Here is a 21,392-nt window from a genome sequence, read left to right as displayed (position 1 = left end):
TGAGGACAGAGTATTGATCTTAATTAACCTGTCCCATACATTATATTCCTGACCTTAAATGTAGCTCAATGTATTCTCATTAAAACAAATAATGTCCACTGTGCATCAGTGATGACAGCTGGCTATGTCTGAGCCCCAACAAATATTATAATATTGATAATGTAGGTGTAACCACTGCTATTCACTACCCAGAAATTAAATGTAGTCACTGAACATTATGTTTTCAGATACATTAAAATAATTTTCTTTTCTCATATATGTGTGGCTTTAGTCTTTTTTCCAGTGGGAATAAAAATGAGAATTATTTTTTATTGTTTAGAATGGAAATATTTTAACAATTTGACAAGAAGTTTGCCACTCTTTTATGCAATGATATGCAAGAAACAAAATTTTACTAAATGATGTTATATATCATAAAACTCTTTTGTAATAAACTACATAAATCTTAAACTTTCTATTTTGATCTTATGTCCTTTCCTGAGAGGAGACCTTGAATCTGGAACCTGTGTTGGTTGTCCTAAGATGTCAGGGGAAGATGTCAGGAGAAGATGAGGCCAGCCAAGCTGGAAGGTCACCAAGAGACTCACTCATGTACAATCTGTCTTTCTTCCTGCATTTCAATGTTCATAAAAGTGTATCCACTTCACAAATAACATAATAAGCAATACATTGCAATTTACCCCTTAAAACAAATGGGAATCCATATATATGTATATATGTGTATATATGTATAAAAGGGGGGTAATGCGCACGCACACACACACACACACACATAGATATTTCATTGCATTTAGCTTTGAAACTGAGAAAATATATTTTAAAATATTGATATATTCAATTACAACTTTGTTCCACATTACTGCATAATATATGTTATGTATACATATATATGTTGAGTGTACTTTAATAAGCTCATTAAAATACTTCACCAATAAACGTATATATTGCCCTCCAAATATACTATTCCAGACGATGCTTTTAAGACATTCATTAAGTAGTCATTTTTGAACAGGTTTAATGTTTCACACAGAATCTTTCCAAAAGTCTAGGTGCTTCTCCAAAGCCTAGGGATACCAAAATCTACAATCAGGAGCTGAAGAGGGAAAGATTGTTAGCAAAGTAGGTGCTTTCCCTTAGCAGAGGACTGCCCCTGGTTCCTCTGGTTGAGGCTGATGTATGCTGTCAGACAGAGACCGTGATAACCCAGGGTTTTACTCTGCTCTTCGCTGATACTTGGTAGGTAAGTGATTCACAAAGTAATTCATTTGTTGTTTAATAATAACAAACTGAGTTCTAGTAATAGATTTTATTTTGGCATCTAAACAGTTCTACATTTAGACCACCATATAGTGTGATTTTAAAGGCGTTTCTTCTCTACTCCAATATCTACCATGAGCTCATGGGGTCAGTGGTACATATTCATGTCTTGTCCATTTTGTGTCTCTCAGCATCTACTGGCCCTTAGTCGGTTATTAATAATTGTTTGTGGGCTTAATTTAACTCAATGTGGAAAACAAGTCTATCTTAATTTTCATCATAACCTTAAATTAGCTTTCCATTTCCCTGAAGAAAGATTACAAATGAAGTGAAATAAGAGTAATGTGGGAGGAAATAAGATAATCATATTTACAATCATTTTAGTATGAGCCAATATTTTCTATATGCTTATTCATATTGAAGCAATTTTCTGGGCAGGTAGGTACTCTTATGTATCCCATTTGACAGATGAGAAAACTGAGGCACAAAAAGATGAAGCAATTTGCCTAGTCAGGGCCAGGATTTGATCCAGGTAATCTAATTACAGAGTCTGTACTCCTCCTCCCTACCCTCCATGGCAATAATCATTTATTTGATCATCATTTTGTGGGTTGTCAACTTTGTGTTCAGCTCACAGCTCTTCTCTGCTCTTCATGGTATCAGTTGGACTTACTTATGCATTGCAGTAAGATGTCAATTAATAGCCTTAGTCACCTGTCTATTAGGTGGCTGACTATTTGCAAAGAAATGGAGGTAACTGGATCATCATCCAGCAGACTAGTCTAGGCTTATTTCCAAGGTGATGGAAGGGCTCCTAAGTTCAATAAAAGACAGCAAGCCCCAAAGTTCAAGCACTTCTTTTTCTTTTTTTCAGTTTTATTGTGGTATAATTGATAACATTTTACAACTTTCTTCTTGCATCATGTTTGCTAATGGTCCTTAGCCAAAGCAAGTCACATGGCCACAGCCAGACACAAGGGTACAGAAATAGACTCCACCTCTTGATGGGAGGAGCTGTAAAGTCACCTTGCGTATAAACAGACACAAAGCCTGCACTCTTAACTAAAGAGTCAATTTCCTCCAAAATATTATACTATCAAACTAAGTTACAAAAGTCACTAAGAGACAGAAAAAAAAAATGTTAAAGAATAGTCATACATTTTACCAATTTGTATAATAGTAAAAACAAAAAAATGAGGTCTAGGATTTGACAATAGAAATTCAGTACTATAGCTAAACTGTATACCAGTTGGTATTTAACATGCACATGTGTATATTCATTCAACAAACAAACATGGTTATCATGTGCAGGGTCATGTTCTAGTGATGAGGGCAGGATGTACAATGGCAATCAAACCACTAACAGATCTGAGCGGCAATGAGAGGTACATGAATAGCTGCTGCGCAGAAGACCAGTACAGACAGTGTGACAGGAGAGAGGGAGAGAGGTTCCCCCTGTAGGGAGCTGATTGTGTGGTGACTGGGGGACAGTTTGTATTGAGAAAGAGAACAGTAAAGGGAAACAGATGGTAGTTTGGTTCACCAGGTTCATCTAGTGCATGAAGAGGAAGGATTTGCAAGAAGATACTGGCCCTACTGGTGAAGGCCTTGAATTACAGAATTGCAGGACAAAGCAAGGAAGGAGCATGAGTGTGTATGTCTGCATGACCATTTTATCCTCTATGTATTATTCTTCCATCATCCAGCCTCCCATCAACCTTCTGTTTATTGTAGTGTATGTGCTAATACAAATGCATCAGGTTGTGATGGAAACAACATGAAATTTGCCCTGAGATGGAGCTGGGTATGGCTCCAGGCTCCATCTCTCTAACTCTGAGATCTCAGAAAAATGATTTGATATCTCTGGTCTTGATTTCTTTACCTGTGAAATTGGGATAACACCAACCTGCCTATTATGAGGACTAAATAAGCTCAATCCTCAGTGCCCTGATGAATAATTAGTGTGTGTGTGTGTGTGTGTGTGTGTGTGTGTATATATATATATATATTTTTTTTTTTTTCCAGAGTGTGAGTATCATAAACAAAGAAAAGCGACTACAGAGTTCTAGGGAAGGGAATAAACAGCATAGTGGATACTACATCTTGATTCTGATTTCTGTATAGAGAAGAATAGAGTCTTTCTTTTTCTGAGTTAACTGAAGAATTCACGAGTAGCTAGTGATATATATTATTTAGTACTCTGTTTCTTTTACTGTTGCTCAGATGTGAAAAACACAGGTCTCTCTAAGGTCACATTGTAAGCATGAAGGGTTTGAGGAGATCTGGTGTAATCCCCTCCCCCTGGGCAAGAATTAATCAGGGACTGCTAATCTTCCAAGAGTATAAGTGAAATGAGCACTGGCTAGAAAATATTGTTCTGCTACTCAGCCACTCTACCCTGACTTTTTTTTTTAGCCTCACCCAAGGACATTTTTCCATTTTTTGTTCAGATAGAGTAGGAAGGAGAGAGAGGAAGAGAGAGAGAGAGAGAGAGAAATATCGATGTGAAAGGGACACATCAAGTGGCTGCCTCCCGCAGGGCCCCACCAGGGCCAGGGACAAACTGCAACTGAAGTACGTGCCCTTAGTGGAAACCGAACCCGGGTCTCTCCGGACTGTAGGCCGACGCTCTAACTGTGGAACCAAACCAGCCAGGGCTCCTCTGACTTTTTAACTGTTTCTTTTTAGCAAAGATAACCATGGAGACTGTGAATAATAATAGGGGCAAAATACCCTTTGGCTACTTTGGTGGAGCCTTCTATTGTGCTTTTTTGGTTTATTGTTTCATGCACACATGTATAGTCAAGATAGATGGATGCCCACTATCGTAACACTCTCCATAATATCTAAGAAGAAAAGGAAATAGTGACAGTCTCGACATTATGAATTGATTGCATGTTAGGCATCAAAGGAGAAAATATTGGGGGGGGGGGTGGATTAGGACCCATGAATTTTATGGTAGAAGTAGAATCTTCTATGATACTGAAACAATTTCCATATATTGAATGCCTACTTTTATATTTTCTCCCTACTTTTCAAAATCTAAGCACCCCTTGATAGGTTTGCCTCAATGTATTTCTTTCAGAGCTCAATCCTCTGGAGATTTTAGGAGCATATATTCCTTTTTATTCTGGTTTTTAAGTTCCCGGAATTTTTTCTTTAGCATTGAATCGAGTAAGCACCTCGTCACTCCATGCCTCTAGCCTGCCCAGGTCGGTCTGAGCACTCTTCTGTGACTTCTCCTCAACCCAACTATTCCTGTGTCAGCACATTTTATCCTCTTGATGGATATGCCCTCTTTCAGGCCATTGATGTAGAAAGGGAACAAAACTCCATCCTGGTATTTATACCTATAGCCATCCATTAGTTAGCCCTGACCAGTTACATCCTCAAATACCTTCAATCTTAGTTATACAAGCTAGCTTTTCCTCATTCAAATATCTCATTTCCTCACATTGTAACTGCTGACTTTGTAAATACGTTTTTCTGTACTCTATTGTATTGAGAAATGCCTTAAATTATGGGAAAGTATATGTTCCTTATACTTATTACCTCTAAATAAAGGTGTTATGTCCCTTGTTCAAGAAAATTTTATCAGTTTTATACTGCATGGCTTCCTTTAGTAAATCGACATTCTCTCTCCATGTTAATACACTCGTTTTTGCATCCACTGTTATTCCTCTCCATTCTCCAGTTTCCCTTTTTTATTAGTGGGAGGGAGAAAAGGAGAGAGACAGAGAGAAACATTAATGTGAGAGAGACACATTGAGTGGTTGCCTCCCTCAAGACCCCAACAAGGCTGGGGATTGAACCTGTAACCAAGGTACATGCCCTTGACCAGAAATTGAACCTGTGACTCTTTGTTCCACAGGCCAACACTCTAACTGCTGAGCCAAACTGACCAGGCCTCCAGTTTTCCTTTTTTTAAAAATACTGATTTGTAGACTGTATGTGATGTGTTGTACATAAGCTTTTAAATTGAAAACCTAAGCATAGGTTTAAAATATTTTCAATTGATTTCATATTTCCAAATGAAAATACAATTTATATAGTAATGATATTTCCCTGAATTAACCGATAAGCTGTGGAAGTAAAACTGTCTTCTGAGAAACAAACTCATGGACCATATGAAAGCTTTTCTCAGCGAGCCACCGCCGAGGGCGAAGCTATCGTTTGATAACTGCAAATTGCTTAACTAAGAAACATTATCTAAATTTTGTTAGTGATAAGTTTGAAGCATTAATTTATTTTTAAGAGAGTTCAGTTTACCAAGTGACTAGTCCAAGCCTAGAAATTTGTAGTAAAATTTTTTTATTTGAAAACCTTTTGTAGGTCTGAATACAGCTGTCATCTGTTGTTGGCTGTCTGGAATTGCAGAATATACTCTTTTTTTTTTCTTTATTGATTTTAGAGAGAGAGGGAGAGAGAGATAGAAACATCAATAAGAGAGAACATTGATTGGCTGCCTCCTGCATGCCCCCCACTGCGGATTGGGCTCACAACCTGGGCATGTGCCCTGACCAGGAATCAAACTGGCGACTTCTTGGTGCATGGGTCGATGCTCAACCACTGAGCCACTCTGGCCGGGTACAGGATATACTCTTTAAAGGCTTATTGACATCTTGAGTATCAAAATAACTAATCTATGTCACAAAATTTATTTTTTACGATTTTTGTTACTATTAATAGAAACTGTAAAGATTGCTGCTATGTATTATTTAAGAAGTTATGCCATTATCATTACCTTGAAACCACAGATGACTTAAATGGAATTTAATCACTCTGATTCTAATTGTAAATATATACAAATTGCAGCCATTGCTAGACCATTGCATTTAAAATTTAAAGGTTACATCTAGCAAATGTCTACAGCTGGAAACATTTAATTATACCAAGAGAGTAGGCGTTTTTGTTTTGTTTTTTAATTCTGATTGAATTTTTAAAATGATGACTAGAATAAGTTTACTCATTTTTGGTGCAGAGTTGTCATTTTGTAACTTTAGGATTAGACCTCCAGAAAGCCTGAAACCTGGGGCTTCTTGGGAAAGTGTGCTTGGGAAATGACCTTTCACTCATCTCACAGTAAATACTCAGCTACACGCCTGCATTGCTTCTAGTTGTTTACATCTCATGGGAAGACAGTCTCAGAGCCAGACTTTCCAGCATGGGTGAAAGGGTCTAGCAGTGTATTTCAAAACAAAACAGAAAAACAAGATGCATGTTTAAGGACTTAATGCAATCCCCACCCTGACCAGGGAGTATTGTTAGGGTGAAGACTTTCATGCCAGAAAATCGCGGACCTTCGATCAGGAATGCTACTGCGTTTCTGCATTTTCTTGGACACTTTTATGATGACTATCAATTAATTTATAAGTCAGGAAAATGTTATAATGATCTGAAAACAACGTAGAAAATTATAAACGTGAACCAAATATTAAGCTAAACATCTTCCCATTCCTTGTGATGTCAGCTTACGACGTTCTTGAGTCTCAGTTTGCTTTCTTTGGCTGAGACGATGGGGAATTTTTTCCTTTGGGCTTCTTGGAGTAGGTAGTGAGTCCCCGGCAGCCAGCTCTCATTGTGCCCACCCACAATACGCTATTTGGGGAACCCCATGAGAGTTCAAAAGCCTAGCCTTGGCCATGTGCTAGCCTCTCCCATTTATTGTGAGACTGGGGTTACATGTTGATTCCCTGTTTTCGTCATCAAACAAGGGCTATAGCCATCTTTTCTTCGTCCTCAAGACTACTTTCTTCTGTCTCTGGCTTTGTACAGAGAAAACTGCCCTGTAACTTTCTTGGGAATTCCTGGCCCATAAATCTTCATCCTCCATCAGTAACCTTTCTGTGTTGTACCCTCGTTTCCATTCCAAGGATAAACTCCCAGATTTCTGTGTTATGCCTGTTCAGGAGACCATCACACAAGTTTGTCTGCAACTCTGTTCTTGAGATTGTGATAATTTAATACTTCTTGTAAAGGTCCCCAATACCCATTTTCTTTTCATAGTAATGTTATTCTTATTGCATAGGCTTTGTTGTTGTTGTTTATCTTCATCCAAGGATATTTTTCCATTGATTTTTAGAGAGTAGAAGGGAGGGTGAGAGGGGGAAAAGGGAGAGAGTGTGTCATTAATGTAAGAGAGACACATTAATTGATTTCCTCCCTCACACACCCCAACTGGAGCCAGGGATCGAATCTGCAACCCAGGTATGTGTCCTTGACCGGGAATCAAACCTGAGACCCTTCAGTGCATCGGCTGATGCTCTAACCACTGTACCACACCAACCAGGACATTGCATAGGCATATAGGCATTTTAACATAATAAATTTTTATTGTCCTATGAGTTATTGTGACAGATTATAAAAATTGCCTTTCATCCATAAATTTAAAAAAATTCTGTACTGGTTTCAGTAAGAGGTTGTTATTGTTCATATTGTGTAAGGGAAAATGCCACACTCTCTCAGATTTGTTCTAGCACATGTGGATGTATATTTCTTGTGCTAAAATGTTTCACTTATTAACTGATTTGGGGCTTTCACTGGTGCAGTCTCCACATCGTGTTCTAGAATTGAAACTGGCTGGAAGGATCCTAACTTGGGGACAAAATGACAGGGGTCAGAGAATGGAATGTTCACCTGGGGAAGAAAAGCTGCCCAGATATGGCATTGGCTGTGCCCTGTGGGGAAGGCAGCCTGTAAGAGAATCTGCTCCACTGGTATGACCAACAGATGCTGGGAGCTAGACTATTTTATAGTCAGTTTTAATTTTAACAAAATTTCCATGGTGTCATTTCATTATTTATCTTCAAACCTATGTATTATCTAGTCAACTGATACCTGAGGAATGAAGAAATAGCTAAGTTCATGTTTGGAGATGATGTTGGTCAAAAAATGCGAGTCTGGTAGAATACTTGAGTCCTAGAATATATATAAGGAAGCCCTAAATATTTGGACAAAAGTTTGGTTTTCCTGAAGTCATGTAGGATAAGGTTCCATTTAAACCCCATTTGGAATATATATATATATATAAACTATGCAGTCTATTACTATGCAGTTCTAGCCACACAATTTTCAAAATAGACATTGATTTTAATTTCTTCCTTTTTTTCTATAATCCTAACTTATTTACACAAATACCACTCTGCTTAAAATTATGTTTTAATTATGTTTAAGCATTGTATTAGTTTCCTAGGGCCGCTGCAATAAAGTACCACCCACTTGGTGACTGGGAGCTACAGAAATGTATTCTCTCCCAGTTCTGAATGAGGAGTCTAAAATCAATGTGTGAGTAGGGCTAACAATGCTCTTTCTGGGGACTCCAGGGGATCATACTTTCATTTCCTATCTTGTGGTGGTTGTGGGCAATTCCTGGGGTTCCTTTGCTTATAAAAGCATAACTCCAGTGTTTGTCTCTGTGTGTATCTCTGTGACCCAATCACCCGCTTTTTATAAGGATATCAGCCATATTGGATTTAAGACTCACTCTAATCCCTTATGATCTCATGTTAACTTGATTACACCTACAAAGACTTTATTTCAAATAAGATCATCTTCAGAGATTTGGGATGCATTCAAAATTCTGGAGGACAGTAATCAACCTAGTATAATTACATTCTACTATATCTCCTTGTAATACTGTCATTTTATTACACAGACCCATCGAATTATAGAATTTATATTGCCATTAGGACTTAAGATTTTAAAAAATGTGTTTTATTAATCAAGCAAACATTTACTAGTAAATATGACTATCTGTCAGGCACTGTTTTGGGCATGATGATAAGCAAATGCTGTGCCTAACCTCATGGGGATGAGGCACACAGACAATAAGCTAGTAAATAATTGGATACTGTCATTTCAGATATCACAAGGAAATAAATATGGAGAGAGATTAATTCAGGTGGCATTACTGGGGAGTGACACTGGCACAGAGGCCTGAAGGGTGAGAAACAGCCAGTCATGTGAATTTCCAGGCAAAGATACTTGAGCGTGAAGTCACAACCAATACAAAGACCTTAGATTATGACATGTGTTATATTCAAGGGATTGCAGATAGGTGTTTTTATACGAAATGTAGTTAACAAAGGAAAATGTAGTCATTGAGGCCAGACAGGGGTAGAGGCATCAGGTTTTTCAGGGTCTTCTAGACTATGCCAGGAATTCAGATTTTGATCTATTTATAAGAGGAAACCACTGGAGGGGGGGGGGTAGATATAAGTATGGAAAAGATATGATCTGATTTATACTTTTTATACTTTCAAAAATGTTTTTCCACAGGTGGTATTTGCAACCATTCTCCATGACTCTTGCAGCATTAACACTCCCTCTGTCAGGACAGTCTGGGCTATGCTGAAATAACAGATATAAACTCTGAAATTTCAGTGCTGTAATACAATAAAGATTTATTTCTCCCGCACATAAAGTCATATAGGTCAGCAGTCTCTCCTCCATCCCATAGCTGCATGATTTAGAACATGTACTTCCCTAAGGAAGCCAAGGCAAGGGAAAAAACAAGGCTAGAGGACCAGGTAAGATATGTTTATGGGCCAGACCTAGAAATGGCTTATGTTGTTTCTGCCCAAATCATGTGGACTATACTCAGTCATCTGGTACCAACAAGAGAGTCTAAGAAATTATGTCTTCTTGTATGTCTAAGAAGAGGAAACAAATGTTCCTGCCAGACTCCCTGAGCCAAGATAACTCTGACTTATTGCCTTTAGAAGCTTAAGAAACTGGTAGACACTCTATCCTTTTCTTCAGGAACAATGATACAGGGCCTTCAGCTCTTTCCACGGTCTTAGCATCAACTAACAACCAGGAATGTTGTGAATCTGATATAGTTCCATAGCCCACAGAACTCCTAATTGATCTGGGCTCTTTAAATAGTGGTGATTGTTCCCTAGTCATGGTGGGTCAGATTTGACTCACTACACCAAAAGGAGTAGCATAAATCAAAGACATTATCCAAGACCAGAACCTAGAATGATGTTCATCCCACACACCTCAGACCCCAAAAGATGAGGCACTAGCCACGAGCAGCTAAACCTTTTCCTTTATTCAGTGAGAGGACAACAGAATAAATACCACGCAAGGAGTCATCTCCCTAACTCTTCTTCAGAGTCAGAAAAATCCTACTTCTTTTTCAAATTTTCTTTACATGGCTCCCTTTTCTCGGTGAGAATGAGAAGTTTCTTCATTTAGGACCACAAAGGGAAAATAATCATCATGATCTATGAGGCACTTGCCTGAAAGCCAGTAGTCACACAAATACTGGTGATATTGAGAGTACTTTAAACTTGTTTTTCTTGGTGAAGCCTTGTGATGAACTCTTTGGAATACGTTTTCTCTTAACCCCTACCGCAAATGCATGCAATAGGGACTACTAAAAAGTGGTCGAAACTGAGGAGTAGAAAATTACATCCTCTTTCCAGTCACACAGCTATTGAACAGTGAGCCAGGACTCAAACTCATGGCTTTCCAACTCCTAATCCCATGCTCTTCATCAGAAGAGAGGGATAAAACAAATAAAATGAAACAGACTCATAAACACCAGGAGTGTACTGGTGTTTGTGAGAGTGGAGGAGGGTTGGGGGCTGGCTAAAAGAGCTGAAGGGATTGAGTACAAATTGGTAGTTACAAAATAGTCATGGGGATGTAAAGTACAGCACAGAAAATATAGTTAATACTATTGTAACAACTATGTACGGTGCCAGGTGGGTACTGGGGATAACACTCTGTAAAGTATATGTTTGTCTAACTATGATGCTGTACACCTGAAACCAACACAAAATAACATTGCAAGTAAACTGTAACTGAAAAATAAAAATGAAAATATGTTATAAGAAAAAGATAAAACAGATCTTCTGCCTATTTTGATTCAACAAAATACAAATATTTGTTAAAATTTTTATATCTATTCACGAATCTTCCTAAGACCTAGAATTCTAGAGTCAATAGTTTGTCTTTTTATGATAAGCAAAGCAAGCATGTATTAACTTTTTTCACGAAAGAGATATTAATTTTTTTTTTTTTTTTTTTTCAGAAAATCTGAGTGCCATGGAGGACGGAAACATGATGTCTTCTTTGATGGCACCGACTCCCCCAGGTGGCCACTGCCTGTTTACCAGCCCTCCCAGCCATGTTGGTCTTTGAATCTCCCATGTAGCTTTGCGAACAGAATGCTTTCAACAAGTGTTTCTTAAATTAGTGAACTGGTATTTCTATAAGTACCACATGGTTGAAAATATATAGAGGAACAACAAACATTAATACCTTTTAGGAAAGATAGCATAATGTGTGCTTCCGTCTTAATTGAGAGTATTTTTTGTTTTTATGTCTTACATATATAATGTGTGATCATTGTAAAAAGATAAAAAATACTGATGTGTTTTGTATAGAATGTATGTTTATATACATGTAAAATGGGTTTCGACTAGTGTACTGCTTTTAATTTTTTTGATTTCTCATTTGATATCCTGTCAGCTACTACTCAGTTTAAAACAAACTTTCTAAACAATATCTAACATTCAAAGGCTAGTCTGTAAACTTTTCATAGTATACTTTTGCTGTAGTTTTCTGGAGAGAAACATGTAAAATCGGGTCTAAACCTCCCTGTGAAAATAGTTTAAAGGTTTTACTAATGTGCCAATAAAATATTCTTGTCTCAAAAATCAACAAGACATCTCAAAAGTGAGATTCTTTTTCACATGTAATATGTACATAGTGGATTTATGCAAAAATTGTATTGGTAAATAGCTAAACAAAACATGGCACCTTCCTTATGAATGCAGGGAAAACTAAGAAAAATAATTAAACAATCACTGAAAAACCCACAAACACGGTGCTCACGCACACACACACACACACACGCGCGCACACAGTCTCATTAACTTCAAACCATAAGAAATTAATTACAGATTCACTGCTAATGAACATATGGGATAAGTGCTGACACTCAACTGGTTTCAGTTCAGCGATCACAGAACAAAGCAAAGCTCGCAGACGGATGGCGGGGGAAACGTCAGTGAGTGGGGGCCAGGAAGCTAGATGCCTTCATAACTATGGAAAACAGTTCCAAAATATTCAGAGAGAGAAAAAAGAGCTCCAATGTTCATCCTGTTCTGAATAGCAACAGTTCTTCTCCATCACTACCACCTGCCATCTCTACCTCCAGAAGAAGCCGAAATGTCTGAGGAGGAAGAAGCTTGAGTGCGGGGGAGAGGGTAGGCAGAGGTGCTGGCAAAAAATACGGCTCCAGAGCAAAGACATACCTACCCCTAAAAGAAAAGAAAGAAAGGAAAAGGAGAGAAAAGAATACAATGTATAAAAAGAATCATGTGCTATAATCTGACAGGTATCTGCACAATGAGGTCGTGAGTCAAATCCAAGGGTAATTCACTTAGGGATGGCAGAGACATTAGGATGATGATACTATATGTTCTTTTCTTTTTAAAGGTGCTGACAATTTGAAACACCCTCCTTGGAGATGCAGATCATGAACACACTTGCCTTTTAATATGCTAAGTTACAAAGTCAAACGCAGAAGAAATCACAGCAGCAGGATTAACACCACTTTGTCTTTGGGATCCTTACCTCGCTAAAAACAAGAGGCAGCTAGTTTGGGCTTCATATCTATTAGCAGGATGTAAAAGCAATATGCCCTGGGCCCTGGCTGGTTTGGCTCAGTGGTTGGAGTGTTGGCCTGCAGACCAAAGAGTAAGGACTTCAGTTCTGGTCAAGGGCACCTACCTTGGTTGAGGTTCAGTCCGCAGTCCTGGTTGGAGTCATGCAGGAGGCAGCCAATCGGTGTGTCTCTTTCCCTCCCTCTGTCCCTCCAACTCTATCTGAAGATAAATGGAAAACTATCCTCAGGTTAGGATTTAAAAAAAGAAAAGAAAAAGCAAGTAATACCACTTCCTCCTATATTACTCAGTATGAACAAATTCCTCTTCTATTTCTAGTCGTGTCCAGAAACATCAGTTCATTATTCAGCACCCATGTGATGCATGCATTGCATATTTATGATTAAACATTTACTGATCTATATCAGTGGTTCTTCCTATTGAATCTACTCTCCTATTCTTACTCATCTCTGTTTAGATCCATTGAAATGGCTTAATTTATCCTAAACATTTTGTGCCTATGCACTTTACCTATCTTCTTCCTTACAGTTACTTTTAAGAAATTATTTTCCAGATGTTTTAAATTCTTTGGAATTAGGTCCCTTTAATATTCTTCTTAGTTCTAGAATAATTTTCCATCAGCTTTTAAGATCTCTAACTCTGTGCTGATGAAAATTTTCAGCTTAATATGGATACTAATAAGTTCATTTAGCTTCTCGTTAAGATTTTCATCTTCCCGTCTGTCAGAACTTTACCAATCTTGAAAAAAAATAGACACTGGCTTTCAATGATAAACAAAGTTTGGCAATAATAATAGAGAATCTAATTTATTTATACTTTTTTTTTTTATCTCATGTGAGGATATTTATTTCATGGATTACAGAAAGAGTGGGAGGAAGGGAGGAAGGGAGGGAGGGAGAAAAGGGAAGGAGGGAAAGAGAAGCATCGATTGGTTGCCTCCCGCCTGCACCCTGACAGTACATGCCCTGATCAGGAATAGAACTGGAGACCTTCCTGTACAGGGATGACCATCTAATCTGCTGAGCCACACCAGCTGAGCAAGAGAATCTAATTTATTATTCAAATCTATCATTCTTACCAGATTTTACATAAAATCATGCCTTAGAAAACCTCAATTTAAACAATGTAAATGAACACTAAATAAGAAAACATGATGAATCCCATACTATCTTTTCGTGGGCAGTTGAAACCTTTGTTTATTCTTCTAGCTATAGAAAATAAATGCAACTCTAGTTAATTCACTTCTCAACTAAATCTTCCAGGGCACAAAATAGTATACTTCTATATAGATCACTAAATGGGTACACTTTTCACAAATTTCAGTGATGCATTCTGATGGGAGGGGTGTTGAATCATCCCTCTGCTGATGCTGAGAAAGGTATGGCATGATACCAGAGAGTAGGGTCTTTAAAATGTAACCACTTGCACTCAAATCCCAACTCTTCCACTTGCCAGCAAAGCAACTGTGGCTTTGTTTCCTTTTATTTTAAATGAGAAAAAAGATAGTTATTTGGGGGAAAATTATTTTCAGAATAAGCAGTCAAGGAATGCTGGTGTCATTACTTTGATAAATGGTTTTAAAGGGAAACAACTTGTTCTGGAAGGGGAAGTGCGTGGGGGGTGCCCAAGGAGGAACACTGGACTTCACAGCCCCGAAGACAGGGATGCTGTTGCCTCCGCTCATGCACGGTTCGTGGATTTTATCATCGTGCTCTGTGCATGCCTTAGAGGGACATGGGACTAAGGAGAACTCTCTGTTTGAAGATAAGAGAATATCTCAGTTGGGTTACTTTTCCATGTGAAGATCTATTTAGACATGTTATCTCAGCCTTGCCATCATCAAAGAAAGGAAGGTACCAGTTAATTATTATTATTATTATTATTATTATTATTATTATTATTATTTTGCTTTCTTCGTCTTTTTCTATGTTGCATTTTGTAGGTTTTTAACTTGGCCTGAATAGTGGAAATTGCTCTACTTTCTCCCTCAGCTCCCTGCACTCCCCTGGCTCTCCTCCCGCTCTGGGTGTTTCTTCTGTCTCCTACATGGAGTCCTCTTGCACTTACCTCAGGCCCTGTGCTCAACCTTGTTCTTTTCTAAATTATTTTCTCTGAGAAATATTCACCCCCTTAGCTTCATCTACCACCTGAAAGTTAGATTCCCCAAAATCACGCGTCGAGCTGCCTTCTTAACATTCTCTGGATGGCTCACCGAGAGGTCAACATCAACATTTCTAAAATAAAATGTTATTTTCATATCCCAAATCTGTCCCACCTCCTGAATTCTCTCTCCAAGGGACAGCTTGCCATCCATTCATTAGTCCAAGCAAGAAGCTTGGTAGTGATCCTGCTTTCCTGTCACCCCGTCCCCAGCCGTCTCACCGTCGATCAGCTTCCAAGAGTAATGCTGGGACTCCCTCCCAGCCTTTCACCATCGGGTCTCCTCAAACTTTTCACTATTTCTTCTCCACGTCGCTAGCTCTAGCAGGGTGCTGATCACAGGTGTTCCTCTTGTCTTACTGTTTTCCCTTCCATAGTCTGAGAGGTGAATTCCGCATTCACATCACTTCCTTGCTGAATAAATCTGTTTATTCATACATCCAATCAACAAGTTTTATTGTTTTATTTTTAATCCTCACCCGAGGGCATTTTTCCATTTTTTGTTCCAATAGAGTGGGAGGGAGAGAGAGAGAGAAACATCGACGTGAAAGGGACACATCGAGTGGCTGCCACCCACACGACCCAACCAGGGCTGGGGACAAACTGCAACCAAGGTATGTGCCCTTAGCGAGAACCAAACCCAGGTCTCTCTGGACCGCAGGCCGACACTCTAACTGCTGAGCCAAACCGGCCAAGGCAATAAATATTTATTCAGCATCCACTATGTGCCAGGCCCTGCTCTAGGGCCTGGGGCACTATGGTGACCAAGCCCTTTCCTTGATGCTTTATACAGATAATTTAATATATATATACTCACACACACACGCATATGTATGGGTATGTATATGTCTGTGTGTATTTTTACATAAATGATACTGTGTTTATATTATATGTCTACAATATATGTCTTACAGTAAAGATATATATCTATGCATATATTTATACATGGACCACTATATGCATACATCATATTGTATATATTGTGTGTGTATATAATAGACATATGAGAGTATCAAAGCTGCCAAAGATTTTCATTTCAATTTTGAAATGCATTAAAAGTATTTTTGTTTTACTTGTATATTCATTCACTCATCGATTCAGCAACTATTCTTTGGTGTCTTTTGAATGCTTTCATGATAAAGTTCAAACTCATATAGAAGTACCTTCCTGATCTTATATCTGCCTCTCTCTATGGCTATATTTCCTGCTACTCTTTCATATATCTTCTACATTCCAATCAAAAGTTTTGTGTGCACTATAATCTTGTCTCCTGCCTGAAATTTGACATTTCTACCCCTTTCCACTGGGAACGTTCTTTCTTGCCTTACTCAGGGAAATTGAAAGTCACTTATTCAGAGTAATGTGTCTTGACCCACTGCAAATTCCAGGCTGTTAGAGACCCCTCATTGTGCATAAATCTCTCCTGTCAGCAATTCAATTGCAGGATAATTGTTAATTTGCTGTTCTCCACAGTGAACTCCCTAACATATCTCCATCATATTCACTTCTTACACAATGGCTGGCACATAGTAGCAATTCATAAATGTCTTTTGAAGGAATAAATGGCAGAATGAATGAGCAAATTAACTACTCCGTAAGCACGTGGGTCACATGCTTGCAGACTGTTCAGAACTTTGTTGAACAAAATTCTTTCATTTCTTCTGGAGAGTTCTAGAATGGTGGCCTCAAGATACTATCAAAAGTTTTCCTACATTGAGAATCAATTTAGCAGCCAAGTCAACTAAATTCCAACAAAATGACTGTCTTTAAAAGTATCTTAATCTGTATTTAACAACAACAACAACAACAACAACAAATATATATATATATATATATATATATATATATATATATATATATATCTCCAAAGCAGAAGATAGTTGATCAAACATTTTTCGTAGGCCTTTCTTATGAGTATGACTTTGTGTTATAAATGATGAGGCCCACACCTTTTTGTATTTTTTTTCCCCCTTCAAGATTTTATTGTCACACAGAACAAAATATGAAGCCTAGAACCGGATCACTTGACTCTTTCTCTTCTCATCTCCTCCCAGGTCAAAATGTCGCATTTCTTAGCAGCGGGTGTTCTCAGACCTGCGGGCGACTCCACACGTTCAAGCCTCAGCAGGATCTCTGTCCTTTGAGTCTTTTTGCAGAAAATCGGCTTCGTCTGCCCACCACGGCCACTCTGCTTCCTGTCGTACGCTGCTGCCCTGCGCCCGCAGAGGATCCTTGCCCTTCCTGTACTGGGTCCTTTGTGGGGGCTGGTGTTCGCCCACTTTCTCCACCAGGTCCGCGGGTTTCAGAACCTTCACTGTGCTTCCCAGAGCGCGATGGGCAGGAACGGAAAGGCAGCTTCCGAATTCACTCTTGAAGTCACCTTCACTTCATCAGCAGTTCTGAGAACTGACAAAATCTCTGGGTTCTTGGTGTCTACTCTCCCTCACATTTTTCTTAAAAAGGGGAGTATAGGCACACCTTGGAGATAGCCGCAGGCTCGGCCCCAGACCACCACAATCAAGCGAGGATCATCAGAAAGCAAGTTGTAATCTTTTTGCTGGTGGAAGATCTTGCCTTCCATTTGTAAAAATGTAAAAAATAAATAGCATGTGTGAGGTGCAATAAAGCAAAGTGCAATGAAATGAGGTATGTCTGTGTCCTGAAAGCACCAAACGTTAAAAATTGGTGCGGCTGTTGAGACTAATCGCCTCTGTCAAAACAGTGTGAACACGGTGACTGGCGCAATCCGTTTGCAGGTGATAGAGAGGAGCCCCTGACTGCTGTGTGGGTTGGAGCCTCAGGTCAAACCATAGCAGTCATCAGCTTCAAATCCTTCCCAGAGATCCTTCCCAGAATGCACCTGCCTTGCTTTCTTTGATCATTTTCCTGACCTAAAAAAATTAGAATTCTTCAAATAGAGGGTGATTTAGCATCACCATCTTCTAAAAGTCTGAGTCTATTGCAAATTGCACATAATGCTTAGCAGAGTAAGTGTGCTTGAAAATGCTTTGTTGTGAAGCAATAAATATATGAATCCTAGAATGAAGATTATTACCTCATGATGCAGGAAATGGAAAATTTATATATGCACTTATATATAATTTTATGTATATTACATATGTATCTATCTATCTAAAGCCAGATGACCAAACAGCATAAATAATACATGGATTAGAATTCAATCTGACTTGAAACAGTTATGTCATGTTCTGAAATCTCCTGAAGTTATAGGGAAGTTAAATTTCCATTACTAAGGCTATTCTATAATGCCGCATTGTTCATTAATTGTTACTTGAAGATTGAGTATGAAGTAATGGATTCTATGGTGCGTATATAATATTTTATATTTGTAAAGTGCTTTGCAATTGTGTGACAGTTAAATGTTAACTGGCCCTATATCCATAATAGATGAGAATAAGAAATTCCTTTATGCAGAAGGACAGATTGGAACCTCTTTAAATGAGACCAGAAACCTTTTCATTAACTACATATGTCCTGTAAATTATTGACCTGTCTACATCTTCCATTTTATGAACAGTCTTTGAAGTTACGAGTTTAAAATACAACTAGTCATTCCTCAATTTTCATTTGGATCTTAGAACAGAAACTGCACTGATTCCAGAAATCACATATTTCTCTCTAATTAATATTCATTTCAAGTTGTTAATCTACCCTGTATTTTAGTGCATGTTAGCATAAATATCTCTTCTTCAACTCTCTGCACCAGGAACTCTCAACCACTGTGCCAGAAGGATGTTTAAAACATGCAATACCTGGCTATTTAGTCTGGGGCACTGACCTCTTTTCCCTTAGATTGTCAAATAAAAATATGACAACAACCAACACAACAATAGCTGTGCGGTGTGAATGAATCAAAATTATACCTATTTTTTTGACAGGTTGGCATAAAATATACTTTTTGGTGTGCTGCAGAATTTTAGTAGTTTATGTGTGCCATGAGATGAAAAGGTTGAAAATTGCTGCTCTACACTGTAGAAAACCTTTGTCAGTCAGTAGAAATTTAATAATGTCTTCTGTTTTATTGATCTTTGTATTTCTTATGTCAAAGCTTTTCAGGCTCTTGTTTATTATTTAAATGTGTTCATACTTCAATAAGATTAATTAATATTTAAAAAGTATATATTATGCCTTCTTACTTTCTTCCTATGATATCATAATTATGAACATGGGGCATTTTCCTAGATGATATTAATTATTCATAAACATTATTTAATAAATAACATTATAAAGATAATGCTCCTTAAAATCTTATATTAGAAAGACATAGTTTTGTTTACTTTAGTTTTGTTTGAAAGAAAAGTGGGTAAACTAAAATAGGGCATGCCAAACCTACCACATCAAACTCTTCAAGAACCCACACGAATCACACCTTGAAATATCCTAACTCAAAGTAGTTATTTGATGAGAAATAATTGAAAATAGAATTATGCTGATATCTGTCTAAAAGGTAATTATAAAATGCACATACAGTTTAATTATACAGTAAGGTGCTTGATTCTTTAATCAAAGAGACCAGAACATGCACACTCGGACTGGAGTCAGGACAGCCAAGTAGAAGGCACTGGAAAAGTGACATCCCCTAAGGTCTGGAAATAGGGAATAGCATGGGATGAGATGAGAATGGGAAGGCAAAGTAGGGAAGAAGTTGCTGTAGAGTCATTGTAGTGAGACAACAGGCAGAATAGCCATATTAGGGAGAGGGCAAAAGCATTATGGGAAAATCAGGCAACAGAACAAAGACATGAGCTGAATTTCAGACCTTTCAGAATTCAGGAAGAGATGTCTGACAGGTGTATGAAAGTATAGAACTGAAGTTTGGGAGAGGGAACGATGTGAGGAAGGGGAGAGTAATGCATTTACAAGTCATCTGCATAGTAATTTCTGCAGGTCTATTTGAAAGAGATTTGGGTTTGCAACATCTACACGTAAGTTCTGCATATTTCTTTCTGGATAGTACTTGGCTAAATGTAGGTAAAGGTATCATATCAACTATTATATTATACAATATTATGTGCAAGTAGAGAAAGATTTAAAGAAATAAGATCACCCAGGTACAATTTAGGGCTGTTTTCATTAATTCATCACTTACCACCTATCTAACTTGGCTTTCCACACAAAAAAATCTCTAAGACAATCATTTTTAGGTGGCAAAGGCCTTTCCCTTGGGGAAAAAATTAGGGTTGAGGTTAGCCTCAGAGTCCAGAGTGTCACGGCTCTGGAACAGTGAGTTTTTAAAGTTCTTTTCTTCTCTTTGACCCCAACAATGAGCTACTCCTAACTGCGCACTTGTCCCCACTTCAGGAAAAACATTCTTTATTCTTAATCAGCATTCTCTCTGCTCTCCGAGTTCTGTCCTAGGCCCACTTCTGACCTTCAAGTTCCCTTCTTTTTGGACTTGAAGAGAAGAAGAACTACCAAAAGAAAACACTAACATGAAACACGTGTGCTACATAATCTGTGACCATGAGACTGTAACCCTCTTCCTAATGGGACGAAATCACTCTTTTCTACCTCAGCTTTTTGACCTGTGCAGCTACATCTAACTGTATCTCACTGACATCTGCTAGTTCATCCTCAGCCGGCCAACACCCAGCTGACCCCAGATACACCGTTCTGAAATACTCAATTTATCCATTTTACTCGTTTTTGTTTTTGTTTTCCAATTTTAAATTACATTTAAATGGAGCCTTGAAAGAATTTAAAAATGAAGATGAAAAGTTTAAAGCAGACATTAGGGTATGCTCAATATATATTTTTAGCATACGTATTTTTCTAAGTAGAATACTATAAGTTACCAAGGAAATAAATCAGCTCTTTTCTGTTAACATTGTAGGGATGAACTCTAATGGGAAAGCCAGTCTTAGGTTAAATATCCATAGATAAATAAATAAGTAAGTAAGTAAACAAATAAATAAATAAAGTAGTTGTTGACATATTTGGGACAGCTTAACAAAAAAAAGAACAAATTCACATCAACTTAAAAGACTACTTAAAAATAGATCGCATTGTATTTGAACATTAAAGAGAGTCATGGAGGATATATTCCAAGTCATAATCAATAGGCATATATATGCATTCCTCACTATAAAGTAGTCTCTTTTTTAATGTATTTCGAAAGTTTATTGGCAGATTTATTAGCAGATTTGTGGTATTTGTGTCTTACACTTGGAAAGCATTGCTTCTAGCCTACAAAGGCATGCTTCTTATTTTCTTAGGATGTGCTAACTTTCAATAGCTGCTTTACAGTTTGCATTCCAGGTGCATCTTGTGTTCTATGGAGTAAAGATGAAAATGTGTTGTAACACTCGATGT

The sequence above is a fragment of the Molossus molossus genome, unplaced genomic scaffold (genome assembly GCF_014108415.1).
Source record: "Molossus molossus isolate mMolMol1 unplaced genomic scaffold, mMolMol1.p scaffold_m16_p_4, whole genome shotgun sequence".
Classification (NCBI taxonomy): Eukaryota; Metazoa; Chordata; class Mammalia; order Chiroptera; family Molossidae; genus Molossus; species Molossus molossus.
This window is presented reverse-complemented; position numbering follows the sequence as displayed.